The sequence below is a fragment of the Bacillus rossius genome, chromosome 5, assembly GCF_032445375.1.
Source record: "Bacillus rossius redtenbacheri isolate Brsri chromosome 5, Brsri_v3, whole genome shotgun sequence".
Taxonomy (NCBI): domain Eukaryota; kingdom Metazoa; phylum Arthropoda; class Insecta; order Phasmatodea; family Bacillidae; genus Bacillus; species Bacillus rossius.
The window spans coordinates 32,009,155-32,031,096 of record NC_086333.1 but is presented as its reverse complement, the minus strand read 5'-3'; positions in this window follow the sequence as shown (position 1 = coordinate 32,031,096).

The following is a 21,942-nucleotide window of genomic DNA, read 5'->3' as shown; positions in this document are numbered from 1 at the left end:
GGAATTTCATTTTGGACTATGTTTTTTTTTTTTTTTTTACTTATTTCAAAGATTTGTGGTGTATAGGGAGTGAAATATCTATTAATTTCTATACTCCTTTGGATAAGCGCAATATGGCCACCAGAGTTTCGCATATAAACAAATTCTACAAATGTTTCGAATATTATGACTTAAATGAAAAAAGGTTTCACAAACATCCTTAGTTTTTTTTGTGTGTTTGAAGTTTAATATTATGTAAGTACGTAAATTCTTAAACATAGAGTTATTTATTAATTTATAAAATAATTATTCATGGGTAGGTAATAAGTTTTTCTATTTGTCAATATTGTTATTATGGTAGATAGGAGTACAGTAAATGCCTACATTCTTATATTCCTTTGTATCTCTTTCGATTTTGAGTGTTTCCGAGCCTATTCGGGGTCTTCAACATCACCCCCTCCCTTCAAAGGTCAAAGCCCCAAAATTTCGAAAGTTTAAAAATTTTAAAAATCTTTCTCTTTCGATTTTAAGTGATTTCAACCATTCAGGGTCCTCGAACTCCCCGCCCCACTCTGGGGATAAAGCCCCCAAATTTCAAAAATTTCAGTAATTTCAAATATCTATTCTTTCGAGATGGAGTGTTCCGAACCATTCGAGGTTCTGAACCTCCACCTCCTCCCCCCCCCCCCCCCCTTCCGCAAAAGTGAAAGCCCCAAAATTTCGAAAAATTGGAGGAAATTGTATTAAAATTAAGTCATTTTGAACCAAAGTGTCCGGGGCATGGTGGAAAATTTATCCAAAGACGTCTTCTCCAAAAATATTTGTGGGGGGGGGGGGGGGGGGGGGAGAAAAATGCAAAAACCCAAAATCTCAAATTTTTTTGGAACGTATACTTTTTTTTTTGATTTGGAGTGATTCCTAGCCATTCGGGGTCCTCAAACTATCCTCCCCCCACAAGGTGTCAAAGCCCCAAAATTTCGAAGTTTCAAAAATTTCAAAAATCTATTCTCTTTAGATTTTGAGTGTTTCCGAGCCATTCAGGGCCCTCAACATACCGTCTCCTCAAGGGACAAAGCCCCAAAATTTCAAAAATTTAAAAAATTTCGAATATCTGTTCTCTTTAGAGATATATATATATATAGATGTAGATAGAGATAAATATATAAATATATATATATTTAAAGAGATGGATAGATGATTTGTATATGTGTTACTACTTCAAACATATTACAAAAAAATCTGAATGAGGCATTTCAATGCATGCCGAGCATTAGTTAGATAATGGAATCGTTTCAATATTAGTAATCTCTTATTTTTCAGCTTTTTTCTATATTGCTTTATATAGTCTAGATTACATACAGACCACCAATTTTTAGATATATAATGGTAAATAACTTTACACTGGCAGAACAACGTCTGTCGGGATCTGAAAGAGATATAAATTATTTTGCACACTTGACATTCAAATTAAGAAGACAATTACTAACTACATCCGATTTCGAAAAGGGTCCCCCTCACCCTGTGTTCAGCCCGGGCAACGCCGGGTACTGCAGCTAGTACTTAAATAATTTAATAAGCTCTTTGCAGTGAAACACTGCAAATAGCTCATTAAATTATTTATACGTATGTGTCTTATTTGTAAAATTATTTGCCTAAATAATTAGAAATGCTACCCAAAGACACTATTCCACGCAGACGAAGTCGCGGGCACAGCTAATCATTGATAAATATTGATGAAGTTTCTATGTGCCCACTACAAGTGTTGAAAATCATAGATTATTGCATTTTCTATTCCTTGAAAAAAAAAAAAAAAAAAAACAATTTGGAGGAAAAAAGATACTTCTGTGTGGTGATGTTCAGAAAATATTGCCAGTTATCCTACATGGATGATGTAAAACATTAATTGGAAATTGTGTCACGAGTTCATTTATTCATTTCTTAATTTTCATAAATTTACGTTTACTCAAAATATGAGATCCTTACAAAATGAAACATTATTTGTCGAGTTATTGAGAAAAAATTGCTAATTATGAAGCTCCACAATTCCATCAGTTTGGTGAATATATTATTGAAATACCTCAGCAATTAATAAGAGATGAAAATAATACTATTAATGAGGTGTATGAAAATATTTCTGAAAATATAATTATAAAATATAATACAGATAACATAATAAAGTCAGTTATTTTAGCACTTAAAAATAATAACTGCATTTTGATAAGTACCGATATACTTAATCGAATACCTGGTGAACAGAAAAAATATCACAGGTGCGATAAGATACTTTGCAATGGTGACAATAAAATCAATAACTATCTGGTAGAGATTTTGAATTATTTGACATTTAGTGGTTTACCACCACATAGGTTAGTATTAAAAGTTAATTGCATCTTTTTACTGATCAGAAACTTAAATACAAAGAAAGCATTAGTTAATGGAACAAGAATGTGCATCAAGTGTAAGCATCGTAATGCTATTGATTGCAAAGTTTTAACTGAAACCGCACGCAATAAGAGAATTTTGATTCCACGTATAAATTTAATATTTTTCGGTACTATTTTACCATTTACCTTTCAAATAACTCAATTTACAATTATACCCGCATTTGCGATTACAATATATAATATCTCGAGGAAAAACTTTCGAATAATTTGGAATTTTATTGAGGCAGCCAGTTTTCACACAGGGAAAATTACGTCACGTCAAGTAGAGTTCGATCATTCGATGGTTTGGGATTTAATATTTCTGAATATAACAGTTAAGGGCATTTAGCAAACGATGAAAGAGGTTTTACAAAAAAATATTGTCTACACATAGTTTTGAATCATTAAATTAATTTTTTAACTATTTTAAGTTCATTAGACAACATTAACTAATATGCAGTTTATTTATTTATCAAATGGATTTTAAAAATACCATGTCTGTGGTCAAACGGTCACATTGTTGTTTACTTTGTAACATTTTTGCTTTACATATTAGTGCAATCTAGGGAATTTATATAAGGATTTTCTATCCAACGATCATTATGCCCTTCTATCCAAAGAATTATTGTATAATTTGCATGTCAAACACATAAACGTCTTTTGTCTAACAGTTGCACTGTTATTTAAATTGTAGTATTTGTAAACATTGTATATTTGTGCTTTATATATAAGTAAATTACAGCTTGCTCACCATACATCTGTTAAAAGAAATTTCTGGTTCAATTTCGACCACTGGACGACCTTTATTTGCATTACATAATTGAATCACTAACACACTTATTGATATTGCAGCATACAAATATCTAAAATATACTCTTGTTTCACTTTCAATGACACAAATCTATGATCTTTATTAATGAATAGAAATGTTGTTTTTAAATGCAGTTTTTTATAATTTCTGATAGTTTTCCCGGAGCAATTTAACCCATATATAATTTATTATTTTACAAGAATTTTCCTCGGATTAACTTTATAAAGTACTTATAATTGATGGCATTAAAACTTTTCAATAGTTTTTCTGATTGAAAAGGGCACAATAAAATTTAGGTGCACATTTATAGCTAAGGGAAATTGTTGATTGAACGTCTTTTCCTGAGACTTGCATTTATATTCATTTAAAAGCAATAATCCGAGAATAAAATAACTTACAATTTTATTATAAATAAAGAACTAAACTCTAGCATTAGTTCGATAATTTGCTATAAATTTTAAATTTCGTTACAGGTTATAATTTTTAATTCATTTTTTAAGAATTATCTACGAAAATTGTGATTTTTTAAATTACATAGTTTTTCATACTAAACAGAAGTGAGAAAATACTCTAAACGTATACATTAATTTAAATGTACGTTTCACTGAACGATATATTTTTTTTTTTAAATTTAACTAATATATGAAAATGTTATATTCATTGTAAACTAAAATTTTCCTGCTCATTAAGAATATTAAAAATTATTAAAATATATAATTATTAATGCTGGTGTATCTTTATTCCAAGGTATTTTCATAGAAGTATAATAAAATTTATTTTTATATAATGTGTGACGAGATTTGAAAGACTTTTTACATTTATAAAAATAATTATTTTTTCAAAATAAAATTAGTTAAAAACTTATAGATACAGCGATGATCCATATTAAATGGAGTTCGTTGAAATAATTTTATGATAAATTTGTTAATAAATATGCAAACAAATTTGTGAACCTTTTTTTTATTTTGGTTTAGATTTTTATGGTGCAAAAACTATCGATATATTAAAAATAAATATTTTTACATATTCAGAGGTCAAGTTGTGGTAAAACGTGTGTCTGTGAGATATAAAATTAAAACTGAGACTTAAAAAAATTTCTTTCGACCAAGCTTTTACCTTAAATCAAAGACGTAAATCATTGCGCACATCTATGTACATGCCAAAGTTGTCAATAAAAGGATGTAAAAACAATATATTTTTATATATGCCAAAGAAAAAATACAAAAGATAAGATTTCACTACCACCCCCCCCCCCCCCCAACCCAAAAAAAAAAAGTTTTAAATCTAGTCGTAAAACGAAAGGGACCTTTCTTGGAATATGCTTTGCCAAATTTTTTCCGTGAGCGTCCGTCGCGGAAAAGTATTGCGGACCTGGAAAGTTCCCGCGGAGCTGTAAAGAGGTTGCCTCGTGGCGCCGGCGGTAAACAAGGCGCGGCTGGCGCTGCCTGCAGTCGGGTCGCACTTCGACCCGGGGCTCTCGACTTGGAGACTTGCCTCGACCGCTCCCCTTCCTCCCACCCCCTCTCTCTCTATCTCTCTCTCACTCCGATCCGGCAACACGGCCATCTCCTGCTTCCCGCTGGCCTACTTCGTGTAACAATGTTTGTGCTGCAGGACCACCCCTTCCTTCCCCTCCGTGGGACATTTCTCCTTCCGCCCCCTTCACCCATCCAACCCACTCGAACGTGGTACATTTCGCGCCGCGGCGTGACAAATTGCTTCACAAAGAGAGAGAACGCTGGCCAAGTTTTGCTCCTCCCGGCGCACTTTTGTATGTCCGTCAAGTGGGCCCGGTCACATTTCGTCGGGAATAATTTTTTTTCAAAATTCGTTAGTGCTACGTTAGTGCTGGTTAGTGCCGAAATTTGGTCGTTAGTGCTCCAAAATTGCAACTTTTATGGCCGATTTAGTGATCCGGGCTGGCTTGACGTCAAGCTGGCCCGGAAACATAGGAAAAGCACAATACGGAAAATTCAATGAATGCATTCGTTAGTGCTACGTTAGTGCTGGTTAGTGCCAAAATGTGGTCGTTAGTGCTCCAAAATTGCAACTTTTATGGCCGAATTAGTGATCCGGGCTGGCTTGACGTCAAGCTGGCCCGGAAACATAGGAAAAAGCACAATATGAAAAATTCAATGAATGCATTCGTTAGTGCTACGTTAGTGCTGGTTAGTGCCAAAATGTGGTCGTTAGTGCTCCAAAATTGCAACTTTTATGGCCGATTTAGTGATCCGGGCTGGCTTGACGTCAAGCTGGCCCGGAAACATAGGACAAAGCACAATATGAAAAATTTAATAAATGCATTCGTTAGTGCTACGTTAGTGCTGGTTAGTGCCGAAATTTGGTCGTTAGTGCTCCAAAATTGCAACTTTAATGGCCGATTTAGTGATCCGGGCTGACTTGACGTCAAGCTGGCCCGGAAACATAGGAAAAAGCACAATATGAAAAATTCAATGAATGCATTCGTTAGTGCTACGTTAGTGCTGGTTAGTGCCAAAATGTGGTCGTTAGTGCTCCAAAATTGCAACTTTTATGGCCGATTTAGTGATCCGGGCTGGCTTGACGTCAAGCTGGCCCGGAAACATAGGAAAAAGCACAATATGAAAAATTCAATGAATGCATTCGTTAGTGCTACGTTAGTGCTGGTAAGTGCCGAAATTTGGTTGTTAGTGCTCCAAAATTGCAACTTTTATGGCCGATTTAGTGATCCGGGCTGGCTTGACGTCAAGCTGGCCCGGAAACATAGGAAAAAGCACAATACGGAAAATTCAATGAATGCATTCGTTAGTGCTACGTTAGTGCTGGTTAGTGCAAAAATGTGGTCGTTAGTGCTCCAAAATTGCAACTTTTATGGCCGATTTAGTGATCCGGGTTGGCTTGACGTCAAGCTGGCCCGGAAACATAGGAAAAAGCTCAATATGATAATTTCAATAAATGCATTTGTTAGTGCTATGTTAGTGCTGGTTACTGCCGAAATATGGTAGTTAGTGTTCCAAAATTGCAAGTTTTATGGCCGATTTTGTTGTAATAAAAATGCGACCCAAAACTATCTAATGTAATTACTGTATATGAAAGAAAATATTGATTAGGGGCAACTGTTGTAACTTTGAATATTGATTTAAAGGTAATATATCAGTGTTGCCAGCTATAAGTACTTACCTTGTGTCAAAACTCCCTTGGATTTTTTTAAATAACAATTTACGTGTATTAATTCAAACGTTTAACCGACTGTCGGACTCATACAGTCATTATATACATCCCAAACCATTAGTCGCAGAAGTTAGGAAATTTAGATTCGACTTTACCTTGATTCTCAGCCGTGAATTTTACTTGTTTGGTAGATTATTTGCCCTCGGTTTACGGAGTCTAGGAGAAAGTTTTCTCCATTAAAGTGCAACCACGTTAGACTGTAGTATATTTAGTTCATGTGTTCAGGGGGTCAAAATGACAAAAAAATATTTAATATTGTTCTAATGCCTAAGTTACGAATTTAAGTGATGATCGCTATTTTTTTTTAATTTTAGAAATAATTTTCCTATACACCTGTTCAGAATTACAACAGCATTGTAACTACGGTTTCATTTTAGTAAAGTTCAGATTAATTTCCCAGAAAACAGTTACGAAATTGGTAAATTCTCTTTTCATGAACAAAAATAGAGTTCTTGCACAAGTCAGAATTTGTTTTGAATTTTTTGAATAAATTATTTTATTTTCAATATTTTTTGTTCTTTTTTTTAAATTCTTTTTTATGTGATTTATTCATATCTGGTAAAAGTGTGTTGGTTTTCTCCGGTTGCTCCTGGTTATTCCTGTCTCTACTTTGAAGGTTTTCTCCATGTAGGGTAATCCTGGTTTTTCATTTAGAGACTTCTGCTGATGTTCTCCGAGTGCTTCTGGAATATCTAATAAATTAATCTGTACCCGGAAATTAATTTTTACTTAATGAATCATGCAATTTATTTAGAGTTGTTTTTAAATAATGAATTTCTGCTACTAAATTATCGATAAAATGAGTTTTTTTTAATCTGGTGGATTTTAAAACAAATAACACCTATTACTCAGTCGAATGATGAGCCTTGAGACTGCTGAAAAGTACTAACATGAAGGATGAACTTCCTTCGTCTTGGTGTCAAGCGATCGATAGTGCGCATCCCGCATCCCACATAAACGAAATAAATAATTTTTTTACCTACCAAAACACGTAACGTCATCCGTTGACATAAATCAGAACTACTTACAACAAGTTCCTTTGCATGAGAGAACCTACATCTCGCTGATGAAGTATTAAAAATATTCTATTTAAGTAACTGTAGCAATTGAAAACTCTCAATCTGCATCTGTCATTAAACGTAGAAAGCTAACATGTATCGTGATTCGTTGTCTGATTTTGTAGCGAAAGGATACAGGTGTATGTTTTGCAGCAATGAATTTATCGTGAGAAAGAATGGTAGACAACACGAGAAGAATAACTGTGCTAAAAATCCTCTACGGAATATGAAAATTTGTGTTTGATGTAGCAAGTCGTTTACGCGAAGAGAGAGCTTAACAAGACATGAAAGAACTTGTAGCGTCATGCCTGCTTACAAGCTAAAGGACAACGATGGATCTACTAATCTAAAGGAGAGTAATCTGTATTATGTCAACACTTTTACTTGTCTTGAACGAGATTATGATCACGACTCTTCCGATCTCGGCAAAGAGCTTAAATTGAAGGATGAAGATGACTTGTGGAAGTATGAAAACAATGGAAGAATCGTTAATATGAAAAATGAAAATACATTCAAGCCCATATAAAGTACGTCCACCATACTTTGGAACAATGATGACTACTTAAAAAGGAAGCTTGAATTCGACGAAGAAGCTTCGACGTCAACAATTTCGAAATCTAACAATAATCTTTGTAAAGATGCTGACTTCTACTATGATGGCGTCAGTGACTCTGTGGCTGGTGACCAAATTAAAGACTGTGATAAAGCACCTAAAGCTAGCAAGTTCGAAAGCTTTGGTGAAGTTGTGATTCCGAAACGCTGGAAACATCGTGATAAAATAAATAATTCAGATTAGGTTTATGATGACAATAGTGATCTCAATAATAACATATATGACAAAGTAGCCTCCATACTTAAAGAACTGAGGGTGACTGACTACATAGAATAATCACGTCTTGTTTAACTTGTATGTCAATAAAATTGAGAAATAAATAATTTAAATTTAAAAATCTTAGGTCTTATTTCTTGTAATCTGATTTCAAACTAATACTTAGTTCTCGTTATTAAGCTTCCTTTTTTTCCATTGAGTTTTTAATATTGTGCTTCCTTTTCGCTGATTGTTCTTACGATTAATATGCTTCCTATTGTGCTGCTTGTGCTTCTTATTGTGCTGCCTGTGCTTCCAAATTGTGCTGCCTGTGCTTCCAAATTGTGTTGCCTGTGCTTCCTATTGTGTAATTCTAAGGATGTATCAGGACTCGTTTAGCTTTGTGGTTTAGAGATGTCTGGTATATACGACCAACTTTATACCTGGTCTGGATGTTATTTCAACAACATTTTAATTTTTATCAGCAAGTATTTTGTATCGAGTCGTTTTTCGTGTAGATGCTAATTAATAAACCTTAAAAAAATTAAAATGAAACATATGTGTAATACGAAACTGAATGTGAAATTTATTTTATGTTTAGTAACTCTTTTCCGTGACCGAGTATCGAACCAAGGATGTAAATCTACCACTAGTATAAGTTAATTAATTTGTTAATGTATCCATGATTTTTAAAATTTTTCCCGAGTTTCCAGGGCAATAAATATAAATTTCCAAAATGGCGGTCATAATGGCTTATAGGTGGTTGGTAGGCTAGGAAACTAAGTTTATTTCAGGATTAAATGTAATTAATAATTTTTTTACATAAAACTAAAACATTTGCATCATCCAGGGTTCGAACCAAGGACAGGAATCGATAGCATCGATCGGTATATTAATTGCAGATTTTTTTTTATTTTTGGAATTTTCCAAAAATTTTTAGCTAAATAATTACGGATATACAAGATGGTGCCCAAATTTCAAAATGGTGGGTATCGCAGTAATAATAAATAATTACTGTACTCTAATAGTCATAAATAAACTTACATTGTGGTGGCACACTTATACAGACGAAACAAGATGGCTTCCTCCAGCAGACGAAAATAGATGGCGGTCATGACGTCATATTAGATGACGATATATGTAGGGATAGGAAAAATTCGCGGGTTCATTCGCGACAGGCTAAAATACAAATAGTTACACCTCAGTGCTGCATCTGCTACTGGCTCACAACTCACCTGGATGACTCTGGGCCAATTAGAAACGCCCGACCAAAGCTTTATCGAATCACAGGCTGCTACGTTGGGACGTCTCACAAGACGGCAGCCAATGGGTGTGTGGCATTTGACCGAGTGTACGTAGAACTATGGAGTTCATCCTGCAGGTCATTGAACCCGCGAATTTTTCCTATCCCTAGATATATGTATTGGCATTAGTGGAGGGAGGTCAGTCTGCCAGTAGCCTCTGTGGAGGAACGACCTTTCGCCATCTTTTTTTGACCTCGTCATGTTCGAACCAAGGACTCCGAGCTCCATGACGTAAGTGCGTTTTTAAACAAAATTTTTATTCAATATGATTATTTATTTTTTTATGTAAATTTTAAATTTTTTCCCCGTTTTCTAATATAAAAAACGGATTTCTAAGATGGCGGCCGTAACGGAAATTGCAACAGTGATGTCATAATCCACGATGACGTCTGTGGCTAATCGGATGCTTGTGTGGATTGTAAGCCTAAAAGTGAATTATTTTAGTTGCTGGCATTTTTGAGAACTAAATCGGGACATTTTCCCACATAACTGGTAATTTTCCCTCGAAATAGTGAATTTTTTTATTCAGATTTTTTGGGTTATTTGACGGGATTTTTTTCTGAAAATAAAATCTTTGGCTGATTTTGGCCAATTTTGAAGGTCAAAAGGTCAAAGTCTAGGTCAAAGGTTAAGGTCATCCATGATGGCCGACGTGACATCAGAATCCAAGATGGGTCGGCACCTCAGCACCTCACCCTGGCCCTGGCGCTTTAGGAACTATTATATGCTACTATAGAACAGCATAGTTCCGGGAACGAAATTAAAAATAAATTCTATTTAAAATAAAATAAATTGTCCCACATTAGGTCACAGAATTAACTTTAATATTTATAGTTTATATCTATACAACTTCACAGAGGACACCACAGTTTCGATATCATAATTAAAAATGTTTTTATTAAAATACAATTGTGTAATATAACTTCACATAAATACATTTTGTTTTTTAAGAGTATTGAGGTCCTAGAGATTTTTAATGAACATCAGATCTTTCGCGAACGTTATTTGACCGCAAAATGGCACACAATTGTATAATTTCCGTAAAAATTTTCCTTTTTGTCCCTTTTTATAAATAAGAGTCAAAAAGAAGCCACGATACTCATTATTTCCTCAAAAAAAATTCAAAAAGAAGCCACATTTCCCGAAAAAAGCGTTCAGACGCCAAAAAAACCCTTTTTCATTTGTTACCAGTATGCTTACACAGTTACCCTTCTGTTATTATATCGCTTTATAATCATGCCTATGACTGATTTCGAAAGCAAAGATCTTACGTCCTTATAAATTCATATTTATTGGCTGAACAACATACATATGTGCACAAATCATCCGTTTTAAAACAACATGCTTCATTTCGTAACTAAACGACTTACGCTATTCAAATTTCAAATGCAGATGTTCATTATAAATGCAACTTAAATAATCGTGCATTTTAACGCAAGTTTCTCTAAAAGCATACCTTAGCCTAATTTCGTAACCAAAACATTTTTTTCCCTTTAAAATTAATCGCAAGGCCCAGTCAAAATACACTCATTATAAATAAACCATTTTAACATAACATTCTCTATAATCATACACATGTATAATTAATTAACCAAAACACTTAAACCCTTCAAATTTAATACGCAGATGTTAATTACAAAAACTTTATTTGTTTAGAAATTCTGTAAAGTGAAATAATAACAAAATTACTGATGGACAGGTGGCTTTGAGGTTTCAAAAACATACTGTTAATATTGTTTGAATGAATTTGTGGCTTATTTTTGGATTTGTTGTATCTTTTGTGGCTTTTCAGGGTGATTAAGTGATAATTTGATGTTTCTTTTTGTTTGTTTTCTTTAAAAATGGGCAATTAGGTTTTTTTTAAAATATATCTGATAATCGTACAATAGTTCGTGAAATTATGCAAAATTTACGCTATATATGTATATACAGCATTAATATATGCGTGAAATTAATTAATATTTGCCCACGATTAGGTTAATATATGATGCTGATATATGCAATTTAGTGGCCATTTTTGCAATTCCAACACGACCACCAGCTGATTTCAATAATCTTCACTATTCATGTTGCTCCGGGACATACTTTTCCTATTTGCTTAAATAAAATTTAAATAAAATCTTTGCAACACTGCACACATTTGGAAAGTCAACAATGTCTCACCACAGCTCATTCTACAAAATATAATTTTTCCCGTCTTCTCTATCACCTGCTGTTATACATGTCACATATATTGGAAACAAGCAGTTACTCATTTCGTGATAAAAATTCATGCGACATATAAAATAAAAATAACATACACAAATACATTTAACATAACCATTATAAATTCAAAATAATTCATATATACATGTATATACTTTAAATACAAAATATGACATAAAGTAAAGTTTATTAGGGCTACTGTTCTGAGAAAAACATTAATTTTATTACAGAAACATAGTACATGAACATGGAACATAACATGCCTGTGATTAAATACCTCGATATAACCTGATTATAATTTACAAATTAGGGGTTAGTATGTAGGAAATAACAATTCATGAAATGTTTCGACATATTTAAATGGCGTACACAGAATGTTTCCAAAGTGGCATGTCTCATCCTGCTTGATATTCTCATGACATGAAGAAAAATTCTTAAAAATATATATACATAATTAGTAAAGCTTCTATTCCTAAAAAACTAACTTAAAATCCAATATAAACAAAAATTTGTGGAAAAACATTGTTGGCTGACATGAACTTCGCATTTTTCAAATCGTCATAGCATTCCCATACATCATTTAACCCTTTGCAATGGACTCTGTAGTGGCCTATGAATAGTTCTGTTGGAGGGGGAATGAATTCCACAACTGCTTTCAATTTGAAGGTTTTATTTTGTAATTTTAAAGTTGAAGGAATGTCCTGAAGATTGCACATTGAAGGTGATCTGTCATTTTCATGGTAGTATTCCAAAAATATTATCTTGTCATTCACATTGCACTGTATTGTTGTGTCTCCATTACAAAGGAAATGTTTCGACATTAAGGGGTTGTACTGCTTGTGTGTTTCTGGCACATCAACGTGGTTGGGTAATATGGAGTAGCATTTGCCGTGTGTGGTTGTTACAGCAGCTTCTGCTGAAATTTGTAAAAAGGATATCCCTTTACTCAAAAGAATGTCGTTTTGCATGGGTACGAATGGTGAATGTTTGATCCTGCGTGCATTGGGACAGTACACAGAAGAACAAACCCTTTCTTCTGTGCAGCTTGGAAAATCATGCATGAAAACCTTTCGCACAATATGACTACATGTTGTGTCACATTTCAAAATACTGATATTGTGCTTGCCTGCCAAAGGTTCAAACACATCCTTCAGTATTATGGTTCTCAGTCGATATGTCTCTGTTGTCACGCCTTTATTTGCAATTGATCTCAGCAACTCACAAATTTTGGATATTTTTTTCCTATTTACTATGCATCTTATTGCATCACTCGCATAATAACAACAATAGAGTGCTTGAACAATACTGTCGAAAGCACAGGTGTTTGTTACACTGTAAGTTCTCTCTTTAATTCTAACTGCAGAAAGGAGATTTCCGTTTCGTAATAAAACATTGGCTGGACTTGTACCCACTGCAGCTCTGTCTTTGATCCAATCTGGGCTTGGATACAAATATGAATATTGCCGGATCTTCTTCTTCTGAGGATTCTTTCCTTTCCAGTTTTCCTCTGGAGAAGAAGGTACCTGTAAGTCTTCTGGCTCATCTGCTTCAACAGTCATTACTTCGGGTTTCCTATAGCATAGAACACAGATTCTTCGTTGGCCATAACCCTCTTCTCCAACTGGCAGGGAACATTCCACCAATGCATGAACAGCTTTTTGGCATTTCGAGCATTTGTGTGCTCCACTTGGATTATCTCCATTCTCACATGCTGGGCACTTGGCAGTAAATGATATGTTTTCTGTACCATTACTTAAGGTTTCCCCATCATTTCTCTTTTCATGACTGATAGTTTCATTGAAAGAACACTGCTTGTTACATGGTTTTGGAAACTCCTCATTTCTGCGATGGTTATTTTGGGGCATATCCTCATTCCATGGTTGCCATAGGCCTCCTGAAATTTGGCTAGATTCATGCCTGTTTTCTGATGATACTGTCTCTGGAGGCATGTTTTTTGTACTTTCGAAATTTCCAGCAGCTATTTTAATGGTTCCATCAAGTGAGCTTACATGTTTCATAACAAACGAATCTACTCGCATCGGGGTACTTTCCTTTCCCAAAATACCTCTCTTTAATGTCTTGAAATAACTTTCCACACAAGCACTCGAAGCTGTCAGATTTCCGAACCCAAAATATGACCGCATTATTCCAGACCACAAAGGTATAGAAGGACATATTTCAGCCATAAACTTCACTAAATCAGGGAGATAAAATATGTTAGGTCTATTGCCTTCCACACAATTTTCCCTTTGGGAAATTTCTAGAGCTTCAGAGATCCAGTTGCAAGAGACTTCAGATGCCATATTTAGAATGTTTTGGAAATAAGTGTCATTCTCAGTGTTACTAGATTCAGGTTCATCAACTTCTTGATGGCCATCAAACATGCTGTTTTGAATGACTTTCTCGGCAAGTTTCTCCCTGGCTTTTTCCGCAGCACACATTTCCCCATTTTCTGTCCAGCCATCATTCATGCTGCTTGCTAAAGTAACCATTAAACAAACAATGTTGGTCGCTTCACTGATATTCTCACATTTTGCCAGCTGTCCAAAACAACACATATATAAACATTTTGCTCTTTTGTCACATTTTCCCCAAAACTTTTTCTTAGAAATCATTTTCATAAAATGAGCTATATCAAGTCTTTGGAAAACTCTTGGAAGAGAGTCTACGAATCCATCAATAACCTTGTAGCATTTAAACAAGTAAATTTTGACATTTTCGCAATCATTCCATGCTCTTGAAATTCCATTTAGTAGAGCAAGTGACGAATCTGTGACAGTTTCTTTAGGAACAGGTGCACCTAGTCGTACCCACTCTCGCAACCAAACTTCCACTGCCATTCCTGTGTGCTGCTGCGAAAGCATTTGGCACACAGGAAACGATTGGCTTTCATGCTCTGACTGACTAGAACTGCTGGAAATTCTTCCTGCCACTATCTGATATAAGAATACTGGTTTCTTTTTGCGCGCACTTTTCTTTACCATAGTGCATGTTGGAGGATTACATAACCCTCCAGTTGAATCAATAACAGCACTAGAATGCTCGGCTGAGCAGTACTGTTTATAGAGGCATAACTGCAGAGGAGTGACATAGTACACAAAAAAAGGGTCTAGTCCAATGTTGTGTATACTGCCTTGATATGGCAGCATATATTTGGCTTTGCTGAGGGAGATTATTGGATTGCTGTGTATCTGTCCCTTGACACTGCACTCGTGTTTAATCTGCCTGAGAACATTTAACTTAGGTAAATGAGCCGGTTCTTTGTCACCATATTTCATCAACTCCCCGGCCTTCTCATTTCTGTAAAGAAATGCTGATTTGTACTTAAGTTCTTCCGCAACATGTTCTCTAAGTTTACCGCACACTTTCCTCTTCATTCCTCTAGTGTGTTTAAATGACGAGTCAAACCCTGAAATTGTCACATGTAATTTACATGTCCCTTCCGAAATATCTTGATAAGTGGCATTTACATGCAGCTCAGCATTACACTGCTTGCAGTAACCAATACAGCTTATAACATCTTCTTTTGTAAGGCTAACAGCCGCCCTCTTGAACACCCACAAGCAAGGTTTCCTAGTTTTGTCCCAAACTATTTTAGAAATTTCGTATGACCACACACCTTTTGGTAGGACATTGTACTGCTTAACACCTCTTGAATTCCTGTTCTTGTAAAAAACGTTTCTTGGCTTCAAAATATTCCATGTCTCCTCTGGAAGAGATACTATGAAATATTCCTTTTGGCAGTTTTCGTTTCGATCTGTAGTTGGTGGCTCTGGTTGCACTATATCACAAACATCATCACAGCTGTGATAATTGTAGTTCTCATTTCCTCGCAGTTTTGATAATATACCACACCTGTTTGCTAGCACAGCTGTGTACACTGCTTTCGGTGTCATCCGTTGGTCAAGACTCTCACTAACTTCCTGCCATACTCTCGCGGATGGCGCTGAGACTTCATCATTCACGACAATGGAACTACTTCGAGCTTCTAGAGCTTGCAGAAGCTCAGAGTCACGTACAGCTGCTATGCGTGGCATCTTTCCTGAAACATGAAATTATATATATCAACATTATTTACTCTTACATAAACATATGTGGAGATACATCTACTTTGGAATGGATTGTCAGAGTTTTGTGCCATAAAATATGTGCATTAATTAGTTTGTAAAATTATAAATTAAAAAGTAAAGATTAAAAATTTTATTACAAAAAAAATTTTACAAATTAATATTATTAAAAATTAATTTGACTATTTAGATTTTTTTTAACTACTGTATTTTATTAACATGATTATTTATTAATTTTTGCTGAAAAGGTTTTTGTTGGATCACTTAAGCCATTTTGGGGAATTTTTCAGCCATAAGAATTTTTGGGGATTGAAATGGGAAAATTTTCTCATGAAAAGGGATTTTTTTTTTTGATATCTGTAATTTTTCCGATTTTTTCTGAATGTTTCGGAAATTTCCAGGAATTTCAGTTAAATTCGACACCAAAATGGCGGTCAAGGTCAAAGGTCAAAGTTCGAGGTCATCTCACAATCCATAGCCTGAAGTCTGAGCCAGACTTCATTTCCCACTACTCGTTTCCATAACATAATTTTAAAAAACTGGTATATGGTTTTTTTTGTATAACTCCAGAATTTGAGTACTTATTGTAAAAAAAATTAGGGGGAAAAAAACAAAACTTTTAATTATAATAACACTAAAGTTATTAATAAATAATTTTAATTTTTTTTAAACTTCAACACAATAAAGATACGATAAAAATTACATTAAAAAAGAGTGTTTATTTATATAAACAACTATATCTTCCAATCAAAATTGTTTTGATATAAAATTAAACATGATGAAATATCATGTTTAAAGAGACGGCAGGTGGATTTATGCCAATATTATTTGCAGTGATAGCAGTTGTCGGTTAATGAGAAGTTGGATCTGCTGCAATTACAAAAAAAAAAAATCTAATGGATAAACAAGAAAAAAGGATGCTATATTAGAAGAGCAAAAAAAAGTGATTTAGACATGCAAAATAAATTAAATTTTGATTTTAATAAGACAAAAAAAAACAATATTTGACCATTTTCAAAGAAATAATATTAAAATAAATAATATACCATTAAGTAATTTGGATTTTTGAAGAAAAGTTGCGAAAGGGATTTTAAAAAGTCCGATGTATATTATAGGTTTTGTGAATTAACAAATAATATTTACAAAAAAATTGCAGAATTGTTTATGTTAGGATTACGAAAAAATGAAAGACTAATATTTTTGTTACAAAAATTCAAACGAATATATCCCCAATTAATTAGTTGAGCAACTATGTTCAGAAAATGTATTTTTCAAAAAAAGAATAATTTAGATTAAATTATTTGTGGACAATAAATATTGTATTCGATATCATTGGTAAACACACAGAAAATGTAGAAAAGTATTATAATATCGTTATTTTAAGAAATATGACCATTTTAACTAAAACGAAACAAATAAATAGCTGTTACACTTATTTATAATAGGACAGGCATAATGGCATTAAAGTTGAGACATTTGTTTGTTTATTTTGCGCAAAGTGCTAACTACATTTGTTACATCGGTGTATGTATTTGGGAGGCGCATATGTGTATTTCGGATATATTTGTTACAATGTTTGGTATCACTGAGATTTATGAAAATCTTTGCTTTCAAATTGATATGATATTAACATTTAATCATAAAAGAATTGAGTCACTTTATACAGAAACAACATTAAGCTGTCATAAATTCCAGTTGATAGTTACTTAGTATTAGAACTTTTTACTCTTCATCATACATTATTGTCTGAACCAGTTATTCCTTCTCCGATATCAGCATAAACGAGATCAAAATAGGTCGATCTTGTGACAATTCAGATTAACGCCTATTTAATTATTTATTATGTTTACATATTTTTGCTTTTCATATTTAATTACGTACAAATCACTCTTCACACTTAATTACGTTATTTTATTTATTTTTAGTTTCAAATATTGACACTATATTATTTAAATTTTTATTTTTGGTTTTGTGTCCGTCACCGGTACACACATTGTTTTACTTCCTTTAATAGGGATGTTGCGTGAGCCAACAAAACTTCAAACCAGAGAAGGTTATAAAATGTGAGGCATTTGGTAATAGTTCTTGGGCGATGCCGAAATTTGTGTAATATCTGCGCGAACTTTGGCAATCTGAATACTATGAAATTGTAGGTGAGACTATGTACTGGGAATTTAAATAAGTAAAATTGGTAATTATTCGTCGTATTTTGAAAGGAATTATAGCCGATGGTACAAACTCCCGGGTAAGACTATGTTAATCTTGCTTGATCAGTGTATTTTTGTGTTTTCCTGACGATCGACATTCGTCGATTGCTACTGAGAGAAAGTTTTTATGTGTATTTTTGCAGTCATTTTTTCGTTAACTACCTAATTTTGGACTATTTTTTTTGTGAGAAACAGAAATGGATTTTATTTTTAGCATCATGTCTGTATGAACCAGGACTACGACAACCCAGATGAGTGTTGTGTAATTGTGTAAAGACTTGTGTTCTACTAGCAAAATTAAGATCATTTTATTTTACTATAAAGAACTACTAATTTCAGAACCCCGAGATACTTTAAGACAAGTTTCTGATCTTACAACTAAAGAATAGATATTTGCAGTATAGCCATTTCTGAGCCTTGAATATTTGTTTTGACGTCGACCCAAGTGTCGCCTCGGCTCGGGCAGACCGTTATGCTACGCCGACATCGCAGTTCAGGTGATCGTGTGAGTCTGTGCCCTGTGGCATTTTAGTGCAGCGCTACGAACGCTGAGGAGCAGGAGTGCCAACCCACCCCGCCGAGGTTTCTTTTAGACTCTAATTATTTACGTTTTAATTGTAACCGTGTACTTGTTGAATCCCTTTTCTCATTCAATTGTAATGATTTATTTTATTTAAAATTTTAAACCTTTATTCACTGTGCGCCTATGCCGTAAGGCCCAGCCCAAGCTGTGTTCGGTGCTTATCACATTTCGCGCATGAACGCGGCCGGCAGCTGTGGGCTGTTGCCAGTCGTCCAGACGGCCGAAGGGGGTGGTCGTCCCTGACAGTACGGGGTCCTCCCTCACCGTTTGAGCATCACCATCACCATATAGCTGCAATAGCGTAAGTTTACTTTAATCCTTTTCATCTGCCCCGTGTTCTATCCCCGATCCCGGCATAACTCTACCAGGTTCGCCGCTTTACCTAAAGTTTGTAGTTTTATATAGTTTTCAGATAGGTACCTTTTAGATTTTGTAGTCGACTGGCCGCGTGCGTGTGCTTATCCTCGGGTTAGAAGTCCGTCCATCAACTGTGAGTAAAGTCGTTTCACCCACACCGGGTTGCCTGCGGGCTAAACGTGCAACCATTATAAACAAACTTTACTTCATTATCCAACATGGGACTCTGCATTCAGCCTCGGTAGTCTCTGCGAGGGCGAGCTACGGGCCCATCTGCCCATGCGATCAAGTAGTGACTCGGGTCACTGTCACGTAACATGAACGTCGTTGGCAACAGTGCCCTTTGTCTTTGTGAACCTATGACATAAACGTTTTTGTCTTTACCTCTGTCTGGACCTAGTGTTTTTAAGTTCAGCGTTCGCCTAACCTCGCACTCCATCCGGAAATTTATCCGTCAAGTAATAAATATGATTCGCCTAGCTTCGGCTCCGACAAAGCCTGGGCTCGACCGCACGGCAGCACCATGTACGAGTGGTCGTGTGATAAATCGCGAAGCCAAACAAGGCAAATTTTTCATTCCTAACTACTGATATCTCCCGCCACTAGGCCAGGAACCTCCTCTTGAGAGTTCACCGGGCATAATAACCACGCCAGTTCAATCAGGGGACAGCCCAGTAGACGTCAGTTTGATTAAGGTAATTTCCTAGCTGATGTCGGTTTAATGTGAAGTTGTGATTAAGCCACTTGTATGTCCATGTAAAGCAGAGTTATTTATGTTTTTATTAAAGACGAGTGTTTTGGTATATGATGTATTACATCGTATTTTTTTATGACACGTGTATTATCGCCTTGCATTCACACTAGCAAATTAAAGGTAGTAAGCAGTGTTACATTACATACTACATACTTTTCTTGGTCACCCATCTAGTGAGGCCAGTACTCGTTTTCGTCGAGATACACATGTGTCATTCACCTTGACAGATTAAATGGGTATATATAAATTGTTACATATGTATACTATTACTTGTCGCCCAGCTAGTGGGACATCCTTATCCTTACTAATATTATAAATGCGAAAGTAACTCTGTCTGTCTGTTTGTTACCTTTTCCCGACTGAACGGCTGAACGGATCGTAATGAAATTTGGTAAGGAGATAGATTATATCCTGGGGATGGACATAGGCTATATTTTGTCTAAAAATATAAATTTTAAACGGGTTAAAAAAATTATATCTTAATTTTATGTAATGTGTGTCATAGATATACACACTGTTAGTGTCATTCCTCTATGTATGCCGAGCAATAGCTTTCAAGCCATTGCGTTACGTTTTGCTATTGTAAGGAACTAAGTAGAGAGTAAGAAAAAAATAAAGATCTTGACAGTTTGTAGTGTCGCCATATTTGTTTCAATTTTCAATACCGTTTATGTATATTACAATTTAAATTGCAGAAAAAAATAATGTTTCATAGACACATAAATAGTGAGTGTGTGTCATTTCTCTATGTCCACGAGGTCTCGCCGCGTCAATTTTCTCCTTGGGGCGAACCCGTCCGCTTACTTAAATAAACAGCTTTTATCGTTGAATGGTTTCATGATTTATTTCATGAAAATCTGCTCTCATAAAAAAGTTAGTTTTACAGACATTCAATAGGTGTCTCGCTCTCTCTGAAGATCAATCTATGAATCGTTACAAATTTATTTCCTTTATTTTTTTTAGTTTGATTTGATACAATATGATTTCACTAAAAATCAATTTCTACCCATTCCTATTTTCATTTCCATATTACGAAGTTTCACTTCTTCCACGCGGAGGGACTCCACGCAATATTTTTGCATGCAATTAAAAACTATTTTTTAATGATGCCAAAGAAGTATAACTTCTCATGCGCGTACCTATGTACACGCACCCATTTGTTTAATTTAATTTCTTCTATATATATTTTTTCTCCCTACCTAGGGCACTCATAATTCTTTTAAATTTCACGTGTATGTTTTCAATGTTATTCGAGTTGTACAATTTTTTTTTTGTCAAATTGGTCATTATTTATACTTTGTTTCATTTTGGAATATGTTCGGTTGAGTGTGAGATAATTTTATTTATGTATGTTTTAATTTCATTTAATTTCTTATATATATATTCTTATCTACCTACTTCTATTAAATTTCAGGTGGATGTTAACGTTGTCATTCCAGTTGTATAAATATTTTTTTCAAATTAGTTGTTATTTATACTTTTTGTTTTATTTTGGACTATGTTTTTTTTTTTTTTTTTTTTTTTTTTACCTAATTCAAATATTTGTGGTGTGTACAGGGAGTGATATCTCTATTAATTTCTATACTACTTTGGATAAGCGGAATATGGCCACCACAGTTTTACATATAAACAAATCTTACAAATGTTTTAAACATTATGACTTAATAAAAAATAGTTTCACAAATATACTTATATTTTTTTTGGTGTGTATAGTTTGAAGTTTTATATTATGTATGTACGTAAATTCTTAAACATAGAGTTATTTATTAATTTATTTAGAAAATTATTCATAGGTAGGTAATAAGTTTTTCTATTTGTCAATATTATTATTATGGTAGATAGGAGTACAGTAAATGCCTACATTCTTATATTCCTTTATATCTCTTTCGATTTGGAGTGTTTCCGAGCCATTCGGTGTCCTCATCACCCCCCCCCCCCCCAAGATGGTCAAAGCCCCAAAATTTGAAAGTTTAAATTTTTTTTTAAAATCTTTCTCTTTCGATTTTAAGTGTTTTCTAGCCATTCAGGGTCTTCGAACCCCCCGCCCCCCTCTGGGAAAAAAGCCCCAAAATTTCGACAATTTCAGGAATTTCAAATATCTTTTATTTCGAGATGGAGTGTTCCGAAACATTCCAGGTCCTGAACAACCATATCACCCCCCCCCCCCCACCCCTTC